Source organism: Nanorana parkeri, unplaced genomic scaffold (assembly GCF_000935625.1).
Source record: "Nanorana parkeri isolate BGI_ZX_2015 unplaced genomic scaffold, ASM93562v1 scaffold1384, whole genome shotgun sequence".
NCBI classification, from domain to species: domain Eukaryota; kingdom Metazoa; phylum Chordata; class Amphibia; order Anura; family Dicroglossidae; genus Nanorana; species Nanorana parkeri.
Window position 1 is genome coordinate 179,427 of NW_017307652.1, and position 25,108 is coordinate 204,534.

Below are 25,108 nucleotides of genomic sequence, written 5' to 3' on the forward strand. Positions count from 1 at the left end.
GGGGGGGGGGGGGGGGGGTGGCTTTAATGTCACTTTAACCTCTTTCCTAGTTTGAGTGCTGTTATGCAGGGAATTTCAAAAGGTGGATATTAAAGCAGACTTCTGAGTTCTGCATCTCTAATGCATGCGCTCAGGTGTCAAAGTGCAACTGAAGTCTCTTCTGCAATAAAACAAAAAACTGCCTGCCAGCAGTGTTTTTGAAAGACGTTAGTTTTCCTGTAATGCACATTCAGGTACTTACGTCTGACATGGTGAAGTGTAGGCACAGCTTACGTGGGTAGGACTTAATGAGCGTGGTTCAATCATAATGAGCATGGTAAAACATACTAACAGTATGATAAAACATTTTTCCTCAGTCTTGGAGCCTAAATTTCCTCAGTCCTCACTTGCAAAACAGCACGAAAATTGTGTCCCTGCTTCAAAACATGGTGAAGTGATTTGCAAGCAAAATCATTTACAAACAAAATAATTTTGTGTAAATGTATTTTAACCACTTGACATCCGCGGTGTTAAACCCCCTTCCCATCCAGGCCATTTTTCAGTATTCAGCGCTGCAGTACTTTAACTGACATTTATTCCGTCATGCAGCGCTGTACTGAAATGAATTTTATACCCTTTTTTGGGGACAGATAGAGCTTTCTTTTGGTGGTATTTATTCACCACTGGGGGTTTTATTTTTTTACTATATTAAGGAAAAATTACCGAAATTTAAAAAAAAAAACAGTTTCCCCTATATTAAATGATAAAACATTTATTATTACCCAATTTTTTGGTAAAATATAAAAGATGGGGTCACGTCGGGTAAAAAGACACTAAACATGTCAAGCCTTAAAATTGCGTGCGCGCGCGAAACCTCAAAAAACGATAATACCCAAAATTGGCCCTAGGCGACGCTTTAAAAGCTGTTACCGCTCATCAGTTTAGTGTTATCAGTGATTGATGGCCCTAAAATGATTGCTCTCACTGCGACGTTCGCGGCGATATGTAACATGTGTAGCGCAATTGTAATTTTTGCGCGCTGGGGCACCGGACGCGTATTTACGTTTATAGGCGCGTAAACGTGGGGGTGGGGGAGTTAAACATTTTGGGGGGGTTTTTTCCCCTTTTTTTATATGTGGCTTTTATTTTATTTTATTTTTTTATGTGTTACTTTTCTTTTTTTTTATTTATATATTTTTTTTTTGCACTTATTGTTATTGCTATTATATAGGGGGATAACAACCCCCTATATAATAGCAAAGGCACACTGACAGGTCCTCTTTATGGAGATATTAGGGGTCTCTAGGACCCCTAATATCACCTATGGACCCCAAAAGAAGCTGATAAAGCAGAGAACAGATAAAGCCGCGAACGAGCACATGTAGGCGATCGGCGGGCTATGGAACCGCTGATCGCCTATATGTGTGCACTGATCGGGTCTTTTCTGCCCGTGCGTGCCCGCCAGGGGGGGCGCGCGAGCAGAAAAAAATGCGGCAACCTGCAGATGCAGCAGTGCCGTCCGTCCGTTTTTTTACTACGGGCGGACGGCAAGAGGTTAAATGTGTTGCTACAAAAATAAGTGAGCAACAAATATTCAAAGTTTATGAATAATAAAAAGTGCAAATGATTAAAAAAGATAGTTCTGGTTGCCTATGCATATTCCCCAAACGGCATAGCAATTAACTGAAATATAAAAAAAATGACTGTCTAGTTCAAAATGGTTGGAAACCATAGTGGCCACCCAGGCAGTATTTCAGAAGCTGGGTTGGTAAAGAGCCAATTGAAGCTTGTGCTGGTAAAGAGCCCATTGAAGCGTGTGCTGGTAAAGAGCCTCTAGAGGTCAATGCTTGTAAAGAACCTCTTAAGGCCTGTGCTGGTAAAGAGCCCTTTGAAGTCTGTGCTGGTAAAGAGCTTTTTGAGGCCTGGGCTGGTAAAGAGCTTCTTGAAACCTATGCTGGTAAAGAGCCTCTTGAGGCCTGTGTTGGTAAAGACCCCCTTGAGGTTTGCACTGGTAAAGAGCCTCTTGAGGCCTGTGCTGCTAAAGCTTAATTATTGTAGATTTTCAGACTTTAGACCAGCCATCATCAGGCCATTATGACCACCCATTACCAGGTCAAGGTAATTATTACCAGCTGCTGCAATTGCTAGTGTAGTGCTCACCCCCAAAGAAGCCGCTGAATGCCCGGTTCATTTCTAGTCTGTCTAGGGTATGATCTGCAGTTGCCCACCCATTAGCATTAACCACCCTTCTTTTAGTGCCAACAATAGCTGATGTCCACTCCAGTAGTATAATGCAGAATAACTTTTATTGAACATCTTTACTGGGGAGAGAGGTTATAGGGATTCTAGATTTCCATGGTAACTGACATAAGCTCCAGACTCACCAGACCCGGTTGGCATATCAGTGTAGAACCACTTGGGAGACAGCGGATAGAAACTGAAACAGCAGATGAGCAGGATGAATATAGATCTTCAACAGGAAAGACACCGGCCATGCTCCTGAAGTCCTCTGAGTTCCAGGATACTTCATGAGCCATCATTGGTCCTGGGTCTCAACCTCTCCAGCAACACAGACCTCCTCCATGTTGGATGCCTCAGGAAACATTTCCCTCACACCAGCCTATGCCCACCCCAGCCCTTAGGTCTAGCCTAGGGGCTGGCTGAACAGCACCCAGCCCTAATCCATGGCTGGTCCCGGCTAGAAAGGCCTGCTCTATAGCATCTCTCATTGGCTGTCCCACAATATGACAGAGTCACACTCCGCCCAGGGGGGTACAGGTAATGCCAGACACCTGGAATTAACCAGATAATTGTCACTATAATTCCAGCCAGGCTGAATGGCTACCACTAAATGTCTAGTAGCCACATCACAGAAGGTGATGGTGGCTACACTAGAGTAAACCCACTCTCCCCCATTCTAACCACCATGGAGAAAGTTAGGATGTCTTCTATCCCCAACTTTCCTTACAGCTCTGCATCATATGATATGTTGTCATGTATACAGAAGCATAGCACAGCTAAAAGGAAGTAGAGAAAGAAGACTTCCGTAATCTTCAGAGTACATATCACACTGGTGAGAGGTCTGAATGGTGAGAGGCAAGGCACCCTATGTGATGGGGTGTCACTGTGACAGCAAATTAAGGGAACTCTCTCATTGAGGCCACAGCAATAAAAACACAGCAAATGATCTAGCCCCTTTTCTGCGGTATTCAAAGTAAAAAAAAATCATTGTGGCAATAGCTGGGCTTAATGCAATATGATATTTCAAAATCTTATTTCTTTTGATGAAACATACAGATGAAGTTACATAGTTACATAGTATTTGAGGTTGAATAAAGACATTAGTCCATCAAGTCCAACCTATTAGGATCTCATTCTAGGAGTACCTGTACCCCTGTATATTACGGTCCCTTAAGAAAAAAGTTATATTTGCTTATTACATTTTGCTCCCTAGAAGCTATGTGATTATGTGATTATGCCTTACTTCTCCCATCTCGGTGAAAGTCTGTAAAATGCAACAAAATGATTCGTGTAGGGTTGGTATTTCAGTCATTCTAGTTTCGGTTAAACAATAGCCTGTCTCGATGGTTACATGTATTTTATCATTGGTGTTACATTTCTCAGTTGCAGTTGAAGCAGTTGTTTCACAAGAATTCTGATTGCTACTGAAGAAGAAAGTGAATACAAAGACAACCTTTAAATCTCTATATGGAATATTGTATAAAATGCTGAACCAAGGAAAAAAAATTAAAAAAGAGGGAGGTGGGAATTCATTTTGCTTTAGAGGGAAATACGAATGCCCAGAAATCTTCTTAACTGCCAAATCTGTCACCCCTGAACCCAGCTGAACGGTATTTAAAAATAACAAATGTTTGCATTACATGTCCCCCGTAGCAGTGCCCAGCTACCCATTCTCTTCTTAAATAAAAAGATTGCACATTAGCCTTGAAAAGGGCCAGAAAAGAATAACAAAAGTCAGCTCCCATGGACTTTACTATACTACAGCGCTATATTCGGAGAACTTCCCGGTGGATTCGGCAGTTTGCTCATTGCTAATAGGAAATAGACAAAGTAAAAACGTAAAAGTCACAACTCTCTGGTAAACAGTACTATATGTCAAAATTCATACTAACTGAAAATACATCATTTTTCTTTAAAGAAGAACTTCAGGATTTTCAGAAGCAACCCTTGCTGTGGGGCTACCCGCGTGCTGCAAGGGTTACCCACTCGTTTTGTCTAGGGGGGTCAAATAAAGGAGATATACAGAGGGTATACACATTTAAAAAAAGGAAAAACTGCATTAAAATTTTAATACTCAATATATACCGATAACAAAAGATGAATACAAAACACGTTTGACTTCTGCGATTACAAGAGGTACTCAAAGTAGTTACTATCAGCGTCCAGACCATTCTGATTACGGCAAACTACTGCTTCAGCAATGTTGACCAAACTGTCGACTTGTCTTCCCTTGTGCACATCACACACAGTACCATGCATCTCAAACTTATCACGCAGGAGTCCATGAACCCATCACACTCCTGACCGCTAGTTCCATAAGAATCGTTTGAGCGCTGCGTTAGTCAACGGATGGCAACCGTTATGTACATATATAGAAATAGGGACACCGCCACTCCAAATGCAGATGAAATTCGGCTTTTTATTGACGTAGTTGCAGCATATCGCACTGGTGCAACGTTTCGGGGTCTCGCAGAATCCCCGTTCTCAGGCAAACTTATCACGAACGCCTGTTGCATACTCACGCCTCCATTGTCGTTGTACTTCCACAATGTTCTCAAATTTCAAATACAAAGTCAGAATGGTCTTTGAGGCGTTCCTCAAAGGACATTCATCCGCCATTTTCTTTGACTGTCCTGCCTGTCACATGGAGACGCTAGCATTCATTTGATTAAGGCCATCTATTGAGCGAACGTCATACTACACATTGCTACCGTAATTCAACTCAACTTCGAAAAGTAATACATAGAATTACATCTCTTAAAATGTGTATACGTTTTTTTGGGATCCCCTGTACGTACCCAATCCTCGGCCATGAGGCAGTGACCACTCATCTCTCTCTCGTCATTCTTCACTTCGGCTATGGAATGTCACTTGGCATTTTCACTTCTAATAGACCTGTATTAGACGTGATGTCACGGGTACTTAGACCGCCAGAGCCTGGGGGAGAGGGGGATGTGGGGGCCAGTCTAGCAGCCAGGCAGGATGTGAGGATCAGGTAAGTATATTTTCTTTATTTGCAACCCTAGACTAAAATGGGCAGTTAAAGTGATATAAAAGTCAAAAGGTTTTTAAACTGTTTCAAATGCTGATGAAATCACTTACATAGAATGCTGCTTCTTGATTGGAAAAGTTTTAGTTTTCTGTAGAATTAGCTGGTTGCTGATATCCTGTTTTAGGGTGGCTCCTTTCCCTTGCAGGGTCCTATGGAGCCACCTTTGTGTGTGCTAGTAAGATGTGTGTGTCTCCACAAACCGATAAACAGAAACAGGAACCATACCGCACTCCTTACCGGGATTCCCACTTGATGAAGATGGGTGCTCGAAATGACTGCAGATGGCACCGCCACACATGAACAATAGAAAAATGTCACCAGCACACCATAAGTTGAAAAAGCAAAATATTGTATTGCCAATAGCTGTATCTCATTGGCTATTGGCTATTGGTTAATGAGATACAGCTATTGGCAATAAAATATTTTGCTTTTTCAACTTATGGTGTGCTGGTGACATTTTTCTATTGTCCACAAACAGATAGGCACAACAAGGCAAACTACTACCCTCCTATTTGCCCCCCCCACCTCCTCCCTTCTCCAAGCTAGATGGATAGTTGCTGCAGGCTACTCTGTCCCCTGTGATCTTGTACTGGACAGGGAGGATCAGGGAAGCCAAGCTGAGAGAGTTGGAGCTGTTTTTAAACATGATGACTGTAAGTGCTTGGGAAAAAAATGTAAAGAAATACTTTACTGGGCAATGTTTATTTGTTTGATTTGGCTTCATTGTTGAAAAAAGTTTCAGAGTTTAATACTACTTCAAGCCTTGCAGTGCGGGAGTAGCCTCATAGCAAGAGTTAGCGTTTAAAACTTCTATCATTCCTCTTTAATGTTTTATGAATGTGTCATTTTCCTGATCGGTTCTCTGCGTACTAACGTTTTGTTTCTTAGTTTTCAAACTTGTATTCATTCCCACCCACACACAGCAACTTGCACACACTCCTCTTGTTAGAGCCAGCTATGAGTATGAATGGTATGAAAGTGTGGGCGCAGCCACGATCACAATACGAAGACACATGTATATATTTCAAACACTCGTTATTCCGGTCACTAGGATCATAGATGACTAAGATGGTGAATACAGACAAGATGTCTTCCTCTCCCTGCTGTTACTGGAGAGCCACAATGAAGTATAACACGTGGCCCACACCAGATATCAAAACAAACTATTGCTAATAATGTTATTATGTTATAGCAGAACTCCAGGCAAAGAAGATCTTAACCCTTGCAGTGGGGCTACTCCTGCACTGCAAGGGTTAAAGGATAACTATGAGGTGAGTGATTTTCACTCAACCTCATAGTTCTAGCCGACCTGTGACTATGAAACTGTCGCAAGTCGGCTCAATAGATTGGGAAGTGAGCGAACACATACCGTCGCTCACTCACTTCTCGATCCTGTCCCTGCAGAGAGCCGTGACTGTCACTCATGGCTCCCTGCAGGGATTCTCCCCTGTCTGATCCTCCAGCGCTGACTAGCGGAACGGACGGGGGAGGGGGCGGGTGCAGCTGGCTCTGCCTCTAGATAGGCAGAGCCAACTATCACTTACGCAGCTGTGTGGGTCCCCCCAGTAATGTCGGCATCCGTCCCGGCTGCGGCGTCTCAGTATACCGTGAGCTGTAGCTTGCAGTATACTGAGCTTTGGGTGACGGGAGGATGCTAGTTTGTGTCCTCCCATTACCCTCAGGAGAACTATGGGGAAAAGCCCTAACCCTATATAGTTCTCCTGTAAGTGCTCATTTTGTCTAGGTCCTAAAATAACAAAGTAATCAAGTCTGAAGCTGACAGCTTTTTCTCCATTCAGAGCGGCTTATTACAGGTTATATAGCAGGGAAAGCCTCCCCGCTATGTAACGTGTCGTGGGCAGAGCGCTGCCTGTTAATTACGTCCGGCTTTTGACAGGTAGTTATGTTACACAGCAGCGGGCTTCCCCATTGCTTGTGAAACTTAACTTGGTGAGGCAAGAGCTGTCACAGCCTCTACTCTATGTTAGAGGCGTGAGCTATGTGGATGGCTTGGACCAATGGCAAAGCGCCATTGGTCCAAGCTGTCCAAGAAAAAAAAACACCGATCTCGATGCCTCACCAGTGACTCACCAGTGACGCGCAAATGAGGGACAGGGAGTCTCCTCCCTGTCTCCTCCCCACACAGCTCTGTTACCGAGCTGGGGCGGGGCTTTGGCGGGACGGGGTGCAGCTTTGGCGGGATGGAGGAGAGCTTCGGCGGGCTGGGGGATGCCTCACCCAGCACAGAAGGCACATCACTGGCTCCTAGACCGGTCCCATGGGTCACGTTTTATTGAGTGCATAGGACATGAGCACACAGAGGGACATACTATCAAGTGGAGGCGGAGACAGGCTGCAGGGAGCAGTCTAAGAGCAAGCCGGGATCGTGGTTCTGGTGAGTATATCGCTGTTGTTTTAGCTGCCTAGACAAAACGAGCACTTAACCCTTGCAGTGCGGGGGTAGCCCCACTACAAGGGTTAAGGTTTTATTTGCCCGGAGTTCTTTTTTAAACGATGTAAATGAGCAAGCCTTTAATTATCTGCATGTTTATTAATAATAGAGCAATGGAAATAATAAGAAATGAATAATGGAGCAATGGAAATAATAGGAAATGAATAATGGAGCATGTTTTCAAGCTTGGAGCTAAGTGTGATCTGATCTTCATAAGCCAGAACGATTACACTTAAAGGATATCTATGGTCAAATCTTGAAATAAGTCTGCATTTCTGTATTGAATTTCTATAAGTTCTATCCCACTCCTAATAACCAGATCTTCAATGTACTTATTGAAGATGTCCATAGGATGTACTTCCTCAATGCACCCTTGTGTCACCACTCTCACAGAGCCTGCCTGAACCACAACTCAACATCTGAACAATGTAACATTATCATTGCTTTCTGAAAGCAATGCATGATGGGATATGTAGTCTTGGGCAATCAAGATTGTATCACACCAAGCAGCAGGGAAAGAGACACAAAGCACACTGGGAATCCAGGATGTTGATGAAAGTGATGAGCAGACGGAAGGCGGCACTCACTACATAAAAGGGATTTTTTTTAAAGTAAGCTTTGATTGCATTATCCAAAACAACTCTATGTATTCCTATTACATTGCTGATGTTATAACAGGAGAGGATATGCTGGGACTTACAGCTCCTTTAAGGCCAGGTTCACACCATTTTCCAGACCAGACCTGGAACACAGTGCATTGCGTTTTGTTGCATTTTTACCACGTTACTGAGAATTTTTTTTTGTTAGCTTAAAATTGGCTTTCGGGTGCGTTCCATGATGCGCTTCCATGCGTTCAAGTGCATTCCAGACCAGACAAAATGAGACATGCAGTATTTTTTCTGGTCTGGTCTGGTCTGGAACGGACTTCGCTGGTGTGAACAGAGGCCAGGAATAGCATAGGGATACATTGGGATGCATTTTGGGTCTGGAAACAATCTGGTCTGGTCTGGAGATGATCTGGATGTGGTGTGAATGGGCATTAAATAAAATGAATGGCAAGTGTTACGAAATCTCTGCCAATGGGGACACAGACACATTTTTTTTGTAGAGTAGGGAAGGGTTAAAACATCTAACATTCTTTTTAATGCCGTCAGGGGCTATATGTCCCAACACCATTTCTTGTGTGTCAAGGGGACAGGAAGCGAGGAAAAATCTCCAGCATGTGGTTACATAGTTACATAGTATTTGAGGTTGAATAAAGAGGTATAAAACCAGAAACATACCCCTGAAAGATATATAAAGCAAATCTAAACCCCGAAGCAGGATAATAACATATAACCAGACCTCAGATGTGGCAGCTGCATTTGTTTTCTTTTTTAGACTAAGGACATTTTCAGCAAGTACATAAAATACCTGATTTTACCAGAAATGCTGTGTCCTGGTCACTTCCTGTGAGCTGAAAAGAAAGCATGAACATCCTTCTCTTTATTGTGTAAACTAGTATCATCAATCTTCTATGTACTGGAGATGAGCAAAGGCAGACATGATTGAAGTCCAGCTCGTGTGACAACCATAGATACAATGGAGATATTTGTGTAGCTACAAAGGGACATGAAGTGTGATTTGTAGGATAAGATAATAAAGGGGAAAAAGCCTGAAAAAAAAGAAAACTAATGCAGCCACCGCATCTAGGCCCGGTTCCCACATGGGCGTGTTTCCGCACGTTCGTACTCGCGGAAAAACGCTCAAACAGGGAAATGCCATTATTTTCAATGTGCATGGTTCCCATCTGGGCGTTTTTCCGCGAGTACGAACGCGCGGGAAACCGCCCGACGCCCAAAGAAGTACATGTACTTCTTTGGGGCGTTTTGGTCGGGCGTTTCCATTGGAATACAGTAGCCCTCGGAAACGCGCGACAAACGTGCATATTCAATATGCCTAGGTGTGAACCCAGCCTAAGGACTGGTAAGCTCCAATATATGAAATGACTGTTTTTGGATTTAGTTAGACGTTAACCCTTTTACACTCTCCCAGTGAGTAAAACAATATTGGTTGGAGTTAGGTATTAAAGACGTTCTGGGAAAATAAAAAACTTACCCTTGCAGTTGAGTTACCCCCCACACTGCAAGGGTTAAGTGCTCGCTTTGTATAGGGGACTCTAATAAAGCCGTTTTACTTACGTAATACCAGCTCCTTTGGCGGCCAGTGCTCAGCTCTCTCCCACTCTACTCCTGATGTTGGAATGTCCCTCACATGTAATGCGCTGTAATACAATGGACCTGCCTAAGACGTGATGATGTCAGCAGTCTTTAGACTGCTGGAGCCTGGGGGAGAAGAAGCTGTGGGGACCGGTCTAGAAGCCCGGAGGGAGCCAGCGGGACAGAGGATCAGGTACAGAAAAACAGCTTTATTGGTGTCCCCCAGACAAAACGAGCACTTAACCCTTGCAGTGCTAGGATAGCCCCATTGTAAAGTAGTATTCAACTCTCAAACTTTTATCAATAATGTATCCAGATCAAACAAATATACATTGCCCATGAAAAAGTATTTACTTAAATGTTTGCCCAAACATTTACACGCATCATGTTTCCGAACACCTTGCTTCAACTCTCTCAGTTCAGCTTCCCTAAACTTCCTATCCAGTACAAGATCTCAGCACAGGAACAGAGCAGTCTCCAGAAACTGTCCACCTACTAGGAGAAGGAAAAAGGGAGGATGGGGGAGTGGGGAGCAGGGAATTGTCTTGCCTTGCTGTGCCTGTGTTTGTGGAGACACACACAGCTTATTAGCTACACAAGGGTGGCTCCATAGGACCCTGCAAGGGAAAGGAGGCACCCTAATACAGGATATCAGGGCCAGTGCTCAGGGGACCAGCTGATTCTGCAGGAAACTAAAATTTTTAAACACAAAGAAGCAGCATCAATTGTAAGTGATTTGTCCAGCTTTGGATATAACTTAAAGGAGAACTATGGGGTCAGTGTTTTTTCCCATAGTTCTCCTTAGGGTAACGGGAGGACACAAACTAGCGTCCTCCCGTCACCCTAGGCTCAGTATACCGCGAGCTGCAGCTCGCGGTATACTGAGACGCCGGAGCGGATCCCGACTTAGATGACGGGATCCGCCCAGCTGCGTGAGTGACAGCTGGCTCTGCCTATCTAGAGGCAGAGCCAGCTCTACCCACCCCCTCCCCCGTCCGTTCCGCCAGTCACCGCTGGCAGATCGGAGCGGGGAGAGGGGAATCCAGCCCCTCCCCCTGTCACGGCAGAGAGCCGTGACAGGATCGAGAGGCGAGCGAACCCGGTATGTGTTCGCTCACCTCCCGATCTACTGAGCCGACCTGTGACAGTCTCATTGTCACAGGTCGGCTAGAACTATGAGGTGCGTGAAAAGCACTCACCTCATAGTTCTCCTTTAAAAACATTTTGACTTTAATGTCACTTTAAGCATAAGGCAGATTTTTCAGGAGTTTGTCGAATTCCTTTTAGTACGTAGCTCAGAAATCATACACTATATTCTGCATGTGGAAAAAAAAAACAGCCCTTGCTTCTGCTCCCTTTTTAATGCAGCCCAGGATTTGACTTTGTGATTTGTATTTTGTTCTGTATCTTAGAAGGTTTTAGATGCTATACAAAGGAGCCAGCGATAAACAGAGAAATGAAAATGAGCTGTGTATGTCTGTTCAGTGGGCTGGAATGTACAATACAGCCAAGCATGTGAATGATATTTGGCCAGTCTTAAAATATCTTCCACTCCCGGGCTGTAGGCGGTGGAGAACTCCGAGACTCAGGCTCAAGCTGCAATAAACTTTAGAAAAGTTTTTTATTCTATAAAATCGGGAGGACGCTGTGCGCTAAAAGCCAAAGGTTAGTTTTGTTTATATTGTCTGCAATTACTTTGCATGCACAGTACACAATCATTTGTAGCTCGTTGGGCTGGTTAAAGGAAGCTGCAGTGAAAGCGGATCTAGTGTCTGTGTTACTGTGTCAGTCTGGCAGAGGATCCACATTTGTTTTCTCTCCACTGTTCTGCTGTGTATACTGTATATTGTACATCGTCTGGTATTGATTGGTCATAGTGTGTGTTAAATGTGTTAATCCTCCGCTGAATGATGATAGGTGGCCATAGAAAACTTGTTGCACAATTGAGTGATTTTGGCAGGATTGGGTAAAGATCTGGATACGTCCAGAATTTGGAAATTACATAAAATGTTTGCATGTTTCAGCTGCTGGGTGCATTGTGGACGCGGTTGGATCTTTGGTGTATCTTCTTGTTTCAACATACCTTCAACGCATCACCGTACCCACAACACACGAAAACGCATAGCTATGAATAGGGCTTGTGTTCAGTATTTTTTTTAGCTGTTCCACTGTTGTTCAGATTGATTTTGGGTAAGGCCTAATTCTTATGGTGGTAAAAACACACGGTGGATGTGCAGTGTTACCACCCCGCAGCCACCCCCTGCAATATCAGCACATGCTTTGCGTCGCAGCGCGGTCAAAAAATATACAGCCTGTCACATTTGACAGGTAGTGATGCATGTCAAACATAACAATTTAAAAGAATGGGACCACACATTCGCAACTGCCAGGTACTTTAATTGAAAATCTAATTGGGATAAAAAAAAAAAAAAAAACTAAATTTAGGAGGCAGCAGTACGGCCTCCTGAATGCCGAGCAGCTGCTGCTCCTCCGTCCTCGGAAAACAATCCAATGCGCCGCAGCCCGTGTGAATGAAGCCAAAGTGCACATGAAAAGTGTTCAACTGTGTTTCTTTTTTACTTATTTCCACTTTATTGAGATTTAATAAGAGAACGCACATTAAAGTGATACTGAACTCAGGAGTTAAATCTTAAAAATACATTCAAGTAACCTAACTATTAACAAACATTTATCTTATTTGTGTATCACTCAGTTGTAGATCCTCAAATCATCTCTGAACTGGTGCCGACACTGTCCTTCCTTCTGGAGGGGGATACTTTTGTTCCCATGGTCCCTGTGTGTGTTGTAAAGTAGCCACCACTCCAAACTCACCCCCATCCTTAAAGAGGAGACATTAAGGGTCTTATAGGAGATAGCAATAAAGTGGGGTAGGTTTTTTTCCCCGTAGTTCTCTTAAGGCCTTGCTCACACCAAGCGCGTTCCAGGAGCAGAGCAGAGCAGTTACAGACCGGAGCAAAACTGCGTCCAATGTATTCCAATGGTATTTTTAGCTCCAGTTCACATTGCAGTGTTCCGTTCCAGATCAGGTAAAAAAAACTGCTGCAGGCCCTATTTTAACTGCTCTGGACCTGCTCTGGAACGCATGAAAACGCATTAAAACGCATGCAAACGTCCTGGAACACACAGAAAGCCCATTTTAAACTAAATTTTTTTAAATTTATTTTAACCAAAAACGGCCCGGAACGCATCAAAAACGCGGCACAACCCACTGCACTGCGTGTGCAGAAACTCATGCAGATCTGCTCTGCAGTTGGTGTGAACAAGGCCTTAGGGTCACTGGAGGACATATACTAGCGTCCTCCCGTGACTAAAAGCTCAGTATATCCTGGGCAATACTGTGAGCGCCGTTGTGAGGGGAGAGAAGAGCAACAGGAGTGAGCACAGCAGACTGTCTAAGGGGATCAAAAGACTTTATTTAAAAATATAAATAAATGTGGTTTGGGAGAATATGTATTGTGTAGATGTGAATAAGTTGGAAAAAGCGGAGGGTTTTGTGTCCCTTTAAGTACATTTTCTACTGAAAACCTTTTAATGGCAAGGTCACTTTAAAGACAGTTTGACGTATTTTACTACAGACTTTTCAGGGGTTTTGGAGTATGTGGATTCTGATTAATCAGGTCAGGAGGAGACACAACAATAAAATACTAATGAATAGCCCATCGAAAGATAAAATAACAAAATAATTAGCTTCTGCTGCATATTGATCTTGAATCCAGAGAGCTCTGACCAGCATCCTGATGGTGATGTCACTGGTTGCTCGGAGTCACCACCCTCACAAAGCCTGCCTTCTGAACTACAACTCAATGTCTGAACGCCCCACAATGTAACATCATCATTGCTTGCTGGAAGTAATGCATGTTGGGATATGTAGTCTTGAGAAATCGAGATTGCATTAGATCAAGCAGCAGGGAAAGAGTCACAAAGCACAGTGGGAATCCAGGAAGTTGATGAAAGTGATCGGAAGGCAGCGCTCACTAGAAAAAGGGATTTTTCAAGTAAGCTTTGATTGCATTATCAAAATCAACTCTAGTATGTATTCCTATTACAATGCTGATGTTATAACAGGATTTGGATATGCTCTAGGCCTTGGATTGTCTGTGGAAATCAAGGACACCGCTAGTAAATAATGATCAGCAGTTACATAGTGGCCACATTCCCCCATGGGCCTTGAGCGACACCATAATGTAGATTGTCTTTTTGTTCACAGTGTTGGATAGAATTTCTGACATTGACCTTTGAAGGGGCCATGCTGCTCAACTACATCAAATACAGCGCTTCCATATCAATGCAAGTTATGTAGTAGCCTCTAAGAAGTCTGGCACTGCTTAGGGTTACCAGGTCAGCCTTGTAAATCTTGACAGGTTGGGTTATACATGCTGACTGCTTAGAATGTAGGTCTGCATCCCAGCAAGTTTTCAAGATTCAGGTTTACAACATGTATTATTTATTTGTCTTTTGCTTTAAACTGCCATGTAGCCCTATGGAAAACCAAACACCAAATCCAGTGTTGGTAGTAAAACAACAGCCATTGGTGCAAGTAAGAGAAATTTGAATTGCAGCTGGTGCATATAAAAAAAGCATAGATGACTGCATGTGGAAAGGAAAAGATAATTTTAGTAACCAAAACCCACAAAATAGCTTAGATACTCAGTATTTTTAAAGCAAACCTACACTTTGCCTACACGAAGCCTAGGTCCGCCAGATAACAGGCACCATTAGGGGTTACCAGTGACACTAAACTCAGAAGTTAAACCTTTAAAATGCATTCAAGTACCCTATTAACAAAAATGTAGTTTATTTGTGTATCATTCGGCTGTAGATCCTCAAATCATCTCTGAATTGGTGATTCTGGAGGGTTGCTACTTTTATTCCCCATGGTCCCTGTATGTGTTGTACAGTAGCCACCGCTCTAAGATGGCTCCAGCAATGGATTACAATCTCAATACAAATTAGTAAACTAAACTTGAAACTGTAGTCCATCATAGGAGCGAGCTTGGAGTGGTGGCTACTTTACATCACACACAGGGACCATGAGGAACAAAGTAGCCACCCTCCAGAAGAAAGGACAGTGTCAGCACCAATTCAGAGATGATTTGAGGATCTGCAGCCGAGTGATACACAAATAAGATAATTTTTTTTTAAATAGTTAAGGTACTTGAATGTTTTTTTAAGATTTAACTCCTGAGTTTAGTGTCACTTTAAATTCGTCGTGTTTTCTGCCTCCCTAGTCCACAGCTAGACCTCCTCATAATCTGGTACTGTATACTCTATAGTGGAACATGAAACACTTCCTCTTCCTCTGCTAAGTATCTGAGCTGCAATTTTTCAGACCTGAACATGGAATAGCCAGGGAGAGTGCCTAGCCTTTAGAAAGATACATTTTCAGAGGACTGTGATGGGAAGTTAAAATAACTAATTCCTAGTTGTGTCTGTTGTCGGGTGAACATGATACTTTGCCTACTTTACCTACATTTTTAATCATTGTCTTTCTACAATTTGTATTTTGACAAATAAATAGATTTCTCCCATGTCACAGGATTTGTAGAGCATTATGAGTTCTCTGAAGTGAGAGCAAAGTAGAAGCTGTTTGGTTTCAGACTTACTCACTCTAATTGAAAGTTTTTATCTAAATACAACAGATAGGGAGAGTGAGGAGTTACTGCTCAGTCATATGTGTAAATTTTAACTTGAGATATTGAGTTCTATAAAGTACTAAAGTAGCCAAGATTAGCCTGGGAAATATGTATTAACAGATCCTGGAGCTAAAGCTGCTGGCTGGAAATGACAGTATGAAAAATATGTTCAATTGCAGTATTTACTCATTCATTGATTACAAATTGTGAATTCGGTTGTGGGTGCACAATGCTTGCAACCAGTCTTTTAGTGTCATCTTTACTATTCATTAATAAGGCAGGCTAGTATACATTTAACTGCATCCTTAAATACATGCCATCCCCCCTTCCCCCAAAAGACCCAAACACAAAATGAGGTATTAGTTTGAATTTTGGCCAGAAGATGTAAGCTGACCACCCATGCACCAGCCCGTCTGCTTAATAAATAGTATTGGCAGCACTAAGAGGCTGGCTACAAGCAACGTGAATCCACAACTGAATTATGAACTGAACTATGTAACTATGTAATTCTCTGGTTTCCTTTAAGTGATGATTCTTTCCTTTCTACTGGGCTGAGGGTTTTTTGCTCCTATTACACTACAAATATCACTGAGGAAAATATCTCATGAAGAATGTAATTTAACTCAATGTCCTGTTCCAGCCTGGATCTCACATCTAAAGCCTAAGTGCTCTTTTTCAGTAACACATCCTTCAGCTGGTTTATGGTGACAGGCTATAATCTTGTTGCATGCCTCAAGTGTAGAATCTATCGGTGTTATATCATAAAAACATGGGAAACATTTAGTCATTGCATTTTACAGTGTAAAGGGCTTTACAAAAATTAAGGCACAGATTGTTTCTTAAAGAGAAATGGTAACAGTTAAGGAATAAATGTTGTTTTAAATAATAAAGGTATTGGATTGTATATATTAGAGTTGCACTGAAATAGAATCTTCAGTCTGAAACCGAAAAATAAAAAATGTATCAGGCCAAAACCAAAAATTATTTTATTTTAACCTTTTTAATTTTTTAGTTTGTTTACTGTCGGGGGCTCTGGGGAAACATCAGGGGTCTAAACAGACCCCTGGTATTTCCCTTTTAAAATAGAAAAAGGGATTGAGGACACAATCTCTTTTTCTGTAACCCCTGTTATGAATGAACAGGGAGCCTCTATACTGAGCGTTCCTGTATATTTATAAACTGTGGATATAGTATGAGTCACTATGTCCACAATCGTGAATGAACAGGAAGTGATGTAGAGCACTTCCTGTTCATTTATAATTGGGGACACAGTAAACCTACTATGTCCTCCATTATTTACAAACATTCAGCCCCCCTTGTGACAGCTGTCTCCTCCCCACACTGCTCTCTATCTTGATTTGTTGTCACAGAAGGCTGTGCTGGGAGGTGTGGAAGGAGAGCGCAGCCTCCTGTGGCAGCGCTGACACCTACGAAACATTAACCCAAATTAAACTCAATATTTGGTCTGTCCACCCTTAAAACATCGTCAGTTCTCATAGGTAGACTTCCACATAGTTTTTTAAGAAATCCAGCAGGTAAGGGTTCTCTTGCCCCATTGTGCTCCCTTTTACCTACCTTTATTTGGTGGTTTGTTGTTGTTGTTAAGTTAAAGGATAATTAAAGCCTCAGCTTTTTTTGCATATCTCTACTGCTAGCAAGCAGATATGCAAAAAGTGTTAAAAAAAACCAAAAACAATATTAACTCTTTTCATTCTGGTTCCAGGGGTTTCATTAAAGGAGTACTAAATACTCCTTTTTTTAATTAGTGGATTCAGAACAACCTTTTTAAAAGTTGCTCAGTATGTCATTTGCTTGGTCGGTATGAACATTTACTTCACTAACTGCATACTGCCACTGGCTCCATGTCTAAGAATGTCACTTCCCTAAGTTTTCTCCCTGAGTATCTCAGGCCTGGTTCCCGTCTTGGCGTCCCGGGACCGCTCATCTCGGAACCGTACGTTCACATGTAGTTGCATGCGTGGCCCTGTTGATTTCAATGGGGTCATATCTACACAGCAACTGCAGCACAAAAGGCAAAAGGACCCTGCAAGGGAAAGGAACCATCCTAAATCCAGATACTGCAGTGTGGGGATCATCTAATTCACATGGAAAGGAAAATTGGAAAAGGTCATGGAGGATTATATACTGTAATATAATTTAGCAACATTTGAAATAAGTAGAAAAAATGTATCCTTTCATATCACTTTAATGATGATAAAGGAATTTAAAAATGTTGGTGGAAAGATAATTAATGTCCTTAAAATGTAATGCCATTTTTGTTGTTAAAGAAAATCCCTTCAAGATAAACTATATAATATTGCAAAGCTTTCAGCAAACGTATCTGCAGATTCAGATCTTCCTATAATCTAAAGAAATTCATGCTTGCCTTATCATATCATTTCTCAAACTGATTCTACTGAGTGTACCTTCATTACACCGATATCTGGTCTTCAACAGAGCCACCAGTGGGGAGGATAGAGCTTTGCTGAAGAGGAAGCCCTAGATTATGTTACTAGGTTCACCCCAATATAGAGTGATATGGATGCAAGGATAAGGTAGGTAGGTAACTGGAAAAGGCTAGATGTCAGGGAACAGGGTTAGAAATCTGAATGAGAGTAGCAGCAGAAAACAGTTGGATGGAAGCCAAGTGATAGAGCAAGCTATGTATAGAACAAGAACTAGGGTCAGCAGTGGTTGGACAACAAAGGGTCAGATGAGAGCATCAGCAGAGGAGCACTGTTGAGGAACTAAGCTAGAGTTTGAAAGTAGGACTTAACAGTGGATCAGTACTGAAGGATTGAGAACAAGTTAAATTCCAAACAAAGCCAGGCTAAAAAGTGGTCAATGGGTAAGCAGGGAGAAGGTAGAGAAGCAGGTAACAAGATAGCTGAGAACCACTCATCAAATACACCAGGTTATTGGTCATTAAATGGAATAAGCACATTTGGTGCCTTTCACATATAGACATAAATTCACATTCTGGTCACTCAGTGTGCGTATTGTCATGTTGAAGGGGCATGCAAATAATCCAGGTTATGTGCAGAAGCAAGTGCCTTGGATTGCTAATTTACAGTACTGTAACATCCAGGCATCAGTGCTGTACACCCTTGTTTTATTGTATTGTTATTTATTTGGGATAGGAAGGTTGGGTCTAGTCAGGCTTACAATGTGCTTTTTTATGTAGAGAATTATGAGATCTGAGAGCATGTGCAAATTGTAATATAAGCTGGGGACAAATGAATAGTAAGGTCATTAAGGCATTTACCATTTGCTCCAACCCAGACCAACCTATCTCTGTATCATTCAAACAGGGTTTCATGACTGTAAATTCTTTGAATTAGTTGCCACGTTATGACACAAATTTTGTTAAGCCAACTTAATAAAGCTGAACCCATTTGGCACAGAACGGAATGTTCAGCTAAACCTTATCTACACTTTATATGTTCTGCTATTCTGTGTTATGTGAGGGTGCCCAGTTTAGGACTGGAGAGTCAAATATATAAACTTCCCTCTTCAATGTTCAGGATTAGTGATGACAAGGTCAGCTACAAAGTTAGGTCTTGGCATTTAAGGGTCAGATTCCAGAATACGTGGGTGTTCTAGTTAGGCAGTATGATTTATTGTCTAGAAGACTGAAATTGCAGAGAATGAGCTGTGACAACATAGAATAAAAAGAGTTATTTTTATTGCAATAACTGTAATGAAAGCAGACATTTTTGTATGAACAAGCAGCAGTAGAATGTGTGCATAGAATCAACTAGTCAGACACCTGTAATTTGCACATTGCACTTAAGCACAGATGTATGCATTTTCGTTTTTGGGTATGTTTTGTTATGTTATAAAATGATACCTGGAGATGGTCAGGACATGGGACATATGATTTCTGCACCAAACATAGATGGCTTTATTTAAGGCCCAGATCACACCAGGGCATTTCGTTGCGACTTTTTATTTTCTGTGCTGAAACGCATACAAATCAAAATCCCATGTATACCTATGGATCGCATGTAAAAATAAGCCTGTTGTGTAAAATAGTCCTTGAGCTTCTTTTGTGGTGCTTATCAGTTCGTTTTGCTCCATAGACTCCAATGGAAACGCGTTTTTGCACTTTTTCGTGCTTTTTTACAGCTGAGACTGCTTTTCATTGGACAACTGAAAACTAGCTGAAAACATGCCTTAAAACTTTCCTACATATGAACAGAAAACGGCTGTAAAACACGCAGAAACGCACATAAAAAAGCGTGAAAAAAGCACTGAAACACTATCGCCCTGGTGTGAATGGAATTTTGTGTTTTGTATAGAGCAGGGAATGGACAGGAAGAAATGGAAAACCACTTCAATGAGGAGGCAAACACAAAGTACATTTTTGTATAATGCGTAAGTCTTAGAACGTCTAAAAATGTTCAGTAGAAGATCAGTAATGACCACCTCAGATTAGACGCATAACCCTTACTGTGTTGTGTTTGCTACAGTAACTTACATTACCCTTCCTTCAAAGTAACATTGCAATCAATTGAGGTAATATACAGAGAAAGATATAGCATGATTGATAAATACAATATATTACATGAAATAAAGGCATAGTTGAGGCTTCAGTACCCTACCAGATTTTGCTGTTTTCTGGTGCCACTAATAAGGTGATTGTTAAAGAATACAAAAAGAATACAAACAGATTAAAAGACATGTTTCCAAATGAAGGAGCTGCATAGCAAGCAACATGGTGTGATCGCTGTGCTTCAACCCCGACTGTCAGTTTCACCACAGGAACTTCAGCATTTACATCACTGGTGAAGTCTGCGTATAAATAGCATTTTTCAAGAAAGATGCAGCAGCCACCATTGGGGCACACATCGTTAGAGGTAACATATTAGTACCTAGTTAATGCCTCAATAACGTTTTTTGTTTTTTTTTAACACAGGAATATCCATACAAAAATATTGCACATAGTCACAAAAACAATACAAATCGAGGCTCTCAGTGTGAAGTGCAAGTAACAGGCAAGGACTCGTAGGCATGGATCCTGTAACTTTTTCAATTTAGTCAACAGTTACAACATTAAACAGTAGTAATAAGAAACAAAAAGCCATAGACCATATCAGAAATAGGTGTCATGTGCATATCTACCTGTGCTGCCCGAAACAGGACGAATACTTGGACTTCTCTGCATATCGCCACGCAAGCATTTCAATTGGGGGATCTGGTCTAGTGAAAAGTGAATAGTGACGACAGGCAGCCAAACTCGATAGGAGACTGACTCGAGGCAACCGGTATTTAGTAACCCTTCAACATCTGGATATAAAGCACCTATGTTGATCAGTTGGTCGAGGTAACATGTAGAGCTGCAGCTAACGATTATTTTCAAAATCGATTAGTTAGCCGATTATTAAGTTCGATTAATCGGTTAATCGGATAAACAATAAAACAAATTTTAAAAAATGGCTCCAGTGATGGACTACTAGTTTGTATTGAGATTGCACTCCATCACAGGAGCAAGCTTGGAGCGGTGGAAGTAAAAAAGAAAAAAAATTGTGTGGTGTGCAATATAGTGAAAAGGAAAGTGTAAAAACACAGAGGACAAACATGGGACATGGGTGGGACAAGTAGGTAAGAGTAGAGTCAATACCGTTTTTGTCCACACTTCAGCTTTAAAGTTTTGCTTAACATTTAGTTTAAAGCAGCTAAATAGATTCCTAGTACATAAAAACACATTTCTGTTCCTTTTCTTTAGAAGGCAGCCACAGCCTGGGTAGAAAAGCTTGCCTCTTGCAAGCATGTTGTAGAAAAGGACACTTGCTCTCTGTACAGGAACAGTTGTCTCTCTGCAGAGGTCCAGCACACCCGAGGAGTCAGAGCTAAAACTCTAGTTAGCAGGGAGAATTAGCTTTTCTGATTTCAATGCTATAATGCCCGACATGGCAGGGGGTGTGATGGAGCTCTACAGACAGACCATTGCTTCTACACAGAAAGCAAGGGTCATTCTGTAGTCTATATTTAAGTGCTGTTGGGACACTGAAAGCACTATTGTGCTAATTGTTTTATTTACCTGTATTTTGAGTTCTCCTGAAAATTGGCTTTGTCAATAAAATACACCCTTGTACTCATTTAAACTCAAGTTTATCTGTTTATATTTCACCTTTGCTGGTTCCTTCTGTCCCCCTTTATCAACATGCTAATGCTATTGTAGCGCAAGGTCCTCACCCATCCATGATGTTTGCAGTCCTCTCAATTGGCTTCGGCTGGCTCCCTCTCTCTCTCTGCTGGGATGGGTGGGTCACTCCGGCGGCTGGTTCAGCCATGCGACTAGGCCTCGGTTCAGGCGCTCGAACACAGTCTCTCTGGTTCAGCAGATGAACATCCGTCCTTCAGAGCGCTGCTGTACAGATTCTGTGTGTCCCAATCTGTCAGTGGGAATCACACAGCTCTGTTGCATGCAGTCCTAATTCACACAGTGCCGCACACAGGTCTGTCTCCTCCAGATCCCCCAGTCAGACTGGGCACGCTCAGTCACTGCAGTACATAGCCCTCCTCCTTCCTCTCGCACAGCATCCTGGGAGTGGTAGTTCACAAGAGCTCTATTAGCAATCCCCAGTGTCAGCTCTGCACTGCAATCCCCACAAATCTCTACTTCAGATCACACACAGGGCCAAGTTAACTCCTTACAGTTAGGAACAAGAATCGCTGTGATAGCACATATATGTATATTATATAGGGGCTACACTATCTTGGAATAAAACTTTTCTATTCTTTTACCTTCATACCTTATTTTAGACACAGTGTTGTCACCACAGGGTCTCTGTGCTTCCTCCTATGGTTGGGGGGGGTTGAGTTCTGTACATAACTTCCTCAAAACATCATAGCACCCTGCCTCAATACTCCTCCCAAGTATGCAAATATCAAAATGCCTTGATTGGTAAGTGTCACTCTGAAAGACTGTGTGCATTTGCATGAAGACTGCCCTAGGCAACATCCACATGTGATGCTAAGCCTCCATGAATGAAAGAACTAAAATCTAATATATAAACATGGAGTCCTACATAGTTACATAGTTAGTCAGGTTGAAAAAAGACACATGTCCATGGAGTTCAACCTATAGAGATATGGGGGAAAAAAAGCCAAAACAGAACGCTATGCCCACAATTACCCACTGTTGATCCAGAGGAAGGCAAAAAAAACCCTATAAAGCATGGTTCAATTTGCTCCAACAGGGGGAAAAATTCCTTCCCGATACCATAAGGCAATCGGATATTCCCTGGATCAACAATCTCTGATGCTTAATATACCTAATATACCTTAATATAAGAGTGCTGGAGAGGAAACGGCTAGTTTACCCCGGATGGCCTCTTGCCAGGACATAAGGCAGGCTCTATCTGACTTGCTACAGCTTCCAATGTAAGAAGCACCCATTGTGCAGCGAAATCAGAGGAAGCAATTTCAGAACAGGAGAAGAACCTGCGCAACTAAGTAAGGCTGAAGTGAAGGCTGGAGTTCAGCTTTAAAGCCCATTTCCAACGTTGTAAGTGATTAGCATCTATTGTGACAATGTGGTGGTGCAGTGTTGATGTGTATGTGTGTACATTTTCATGTCTCACATTGCTGGCTTTTTACATTTTTTTAATTATTTTTTTTAGTGGGCCTAAGTCCTACAAATTCCAAATTTCCTCCATAGGAAATTCAATCTGACACTGGGGTCAGATTGTCTTGTATAGGCAGTAAAGCAGGCGGGAGAGAGCTCAGAAAGAGAGCTGAGTTTCCACAGAGAAGCTTGTGCAGGAGGGAGGCATAGCATTGTGGGAATTTAGTTTTCAGTGCCTTACATGGTAGTTCCACTGTGGACAGCAGCTTGTAATTTACACAGACTGCCTGCAGAGCATAGAGGCGGCCATTTCAAAAAGAGCCATGAGATGAAAAGGACAGCTAACAAAAAAGGTTTCTGTGCTCATTTACAGCAACTGCATATGCCTGTTGCATGTATACCCGGGGTATTGGCTTTAAGAATGCCAGATATGTTGGCATTTCTAGTTGGTTCACTTTGAGAACCATCTTCTAAATAAATGTTACTGGAACTCAGCGGTATCAGACTTAGTGCTGACCTTTTATATTTCAAACTCTCTAAAATAGCGTGCATGTGTTGCGTTTGTTTGATCCACACAGTAATGCCTTCAGCGAATTGCAAAGAATAGCAAATGACCCACAGTAATGGAAACACCGTATACCGTATGCCAGGGGTGGACTGACAACATATGGGGCCCCCGGGCAATAAGATATTATGGGGCTCCCTTGAGCTTCGCCCATATAAAATCCACCCAATGCATTATTACCAGGGGTGGGCAAACTTCATTCCTCTAGCTGTGGTAAAACTACAAATCCCATCATGCATCTGGCTGTGGGAGTATTGCACATGCAAAAGTCTTGCAATGCATCATGGATCTTGGAGCTCCACTACAGTTACAGAGCCAGAGTTTGCCCACCCCTTAAGATCCTCTACAGTTTAGTAATGATCGCTGTACAAATCAATGTACGGCAAACCTCAGACCAGAACCAACACGATGGAAAACTCAGACCAGAACCTACGCACTGCAAATCTCAGACCAGAACCTACACACTGCAAATCTCAGGCCAGAACCAACGCACTGGAAACCTCAGACCAGAACTAACGCAGAGCGGATCTCAGATCATAACCAACGAACGGCAGACTTCAGACCAGAACCAACACACTGCAGACCTCAGATCAGAGCCAACGCACGGCAGACCACACACACAAAACACACACACAACACACCGTGCACACCTGTGAACAGCTGATCCCGGGAGGGACAAGTGCAGCGTGTGGTTGCATGCAGCAGCCTGTTCTTCCCTATGGGAGGATGTGGATGTACAGTGTCATATGGATACCCGGACGTCACATCTATGTGGGTAGGGGGGTCCGAACTTTGACACAAACAGGATCCATCAGACACGGATGACACCGTACAGCCGCGTCCTCCCATAGAGGAGAACAGGCAGCTGTGCGCAATCACATGCAGCACCTGTACCTCCCGGGATCAACTGGTTACAGGTGTGCACGCTGCATGGACTTGTGCGCCCAGTGTGAATGAGGCCTAATACACACACACAACACATAATATGCATACAGTACACACACAATACAGTACACACAATACACACGCAATAAAGTACACACAGGACACGCAATACAGGACACGCAGCACAGGGCACGCAGCACAGGACACACAGCGCAGGACACACGCAATACAGGACACACAGCATACACGCAATACAGGACACACAGCACACACGCAATACAGGACACACAGCACACACGCAATACAGGAAAAAATAGGTGAAAAATTAGAACATGTTAGTAAGGATGTCAATAAAGCATAGGTATATTGAGTGCATTAGTAATGCACTGCCATACTCAAAAACAACCACTCTAAGTGTGCTGCCTACACTTCAGGAAAGGTGTACTGTAGTGTGAGATGGAAGTGGATCTAGGATCGGATATGATATTTCATATTAAAGCGACACCCAC

General features: G+C 42.4%; 1 protein-coding gene across 4 annotated transcripts in view; it reads left to right on the forward strand.

Moving 5' to 3' along the window:
- SGCG (sarcoglycan gamma) overlaps positions 1–25,108 on the forward strand; it is a 195,586-nt gene that overhangs the window by 51,108 nt on the left and 119,370 nt on the right. For 2 of the 4 annotated variants that reach the window (XM_018569736.1, XM_018569737.1), the window contains exon 1: positions 11,494–11,587. The exons of the other annotated variants lie outside the window; for them this stretch is intronic. The gene's annotated coding sequence lies outside the window, so the exon portion shown is untranslated. Of the gene's footprint in view, positions 1–11,493; positions 11,588–25,108 lie in introns of those variants that run through there. 4 annotated transcript variants of the gene reach the window in all.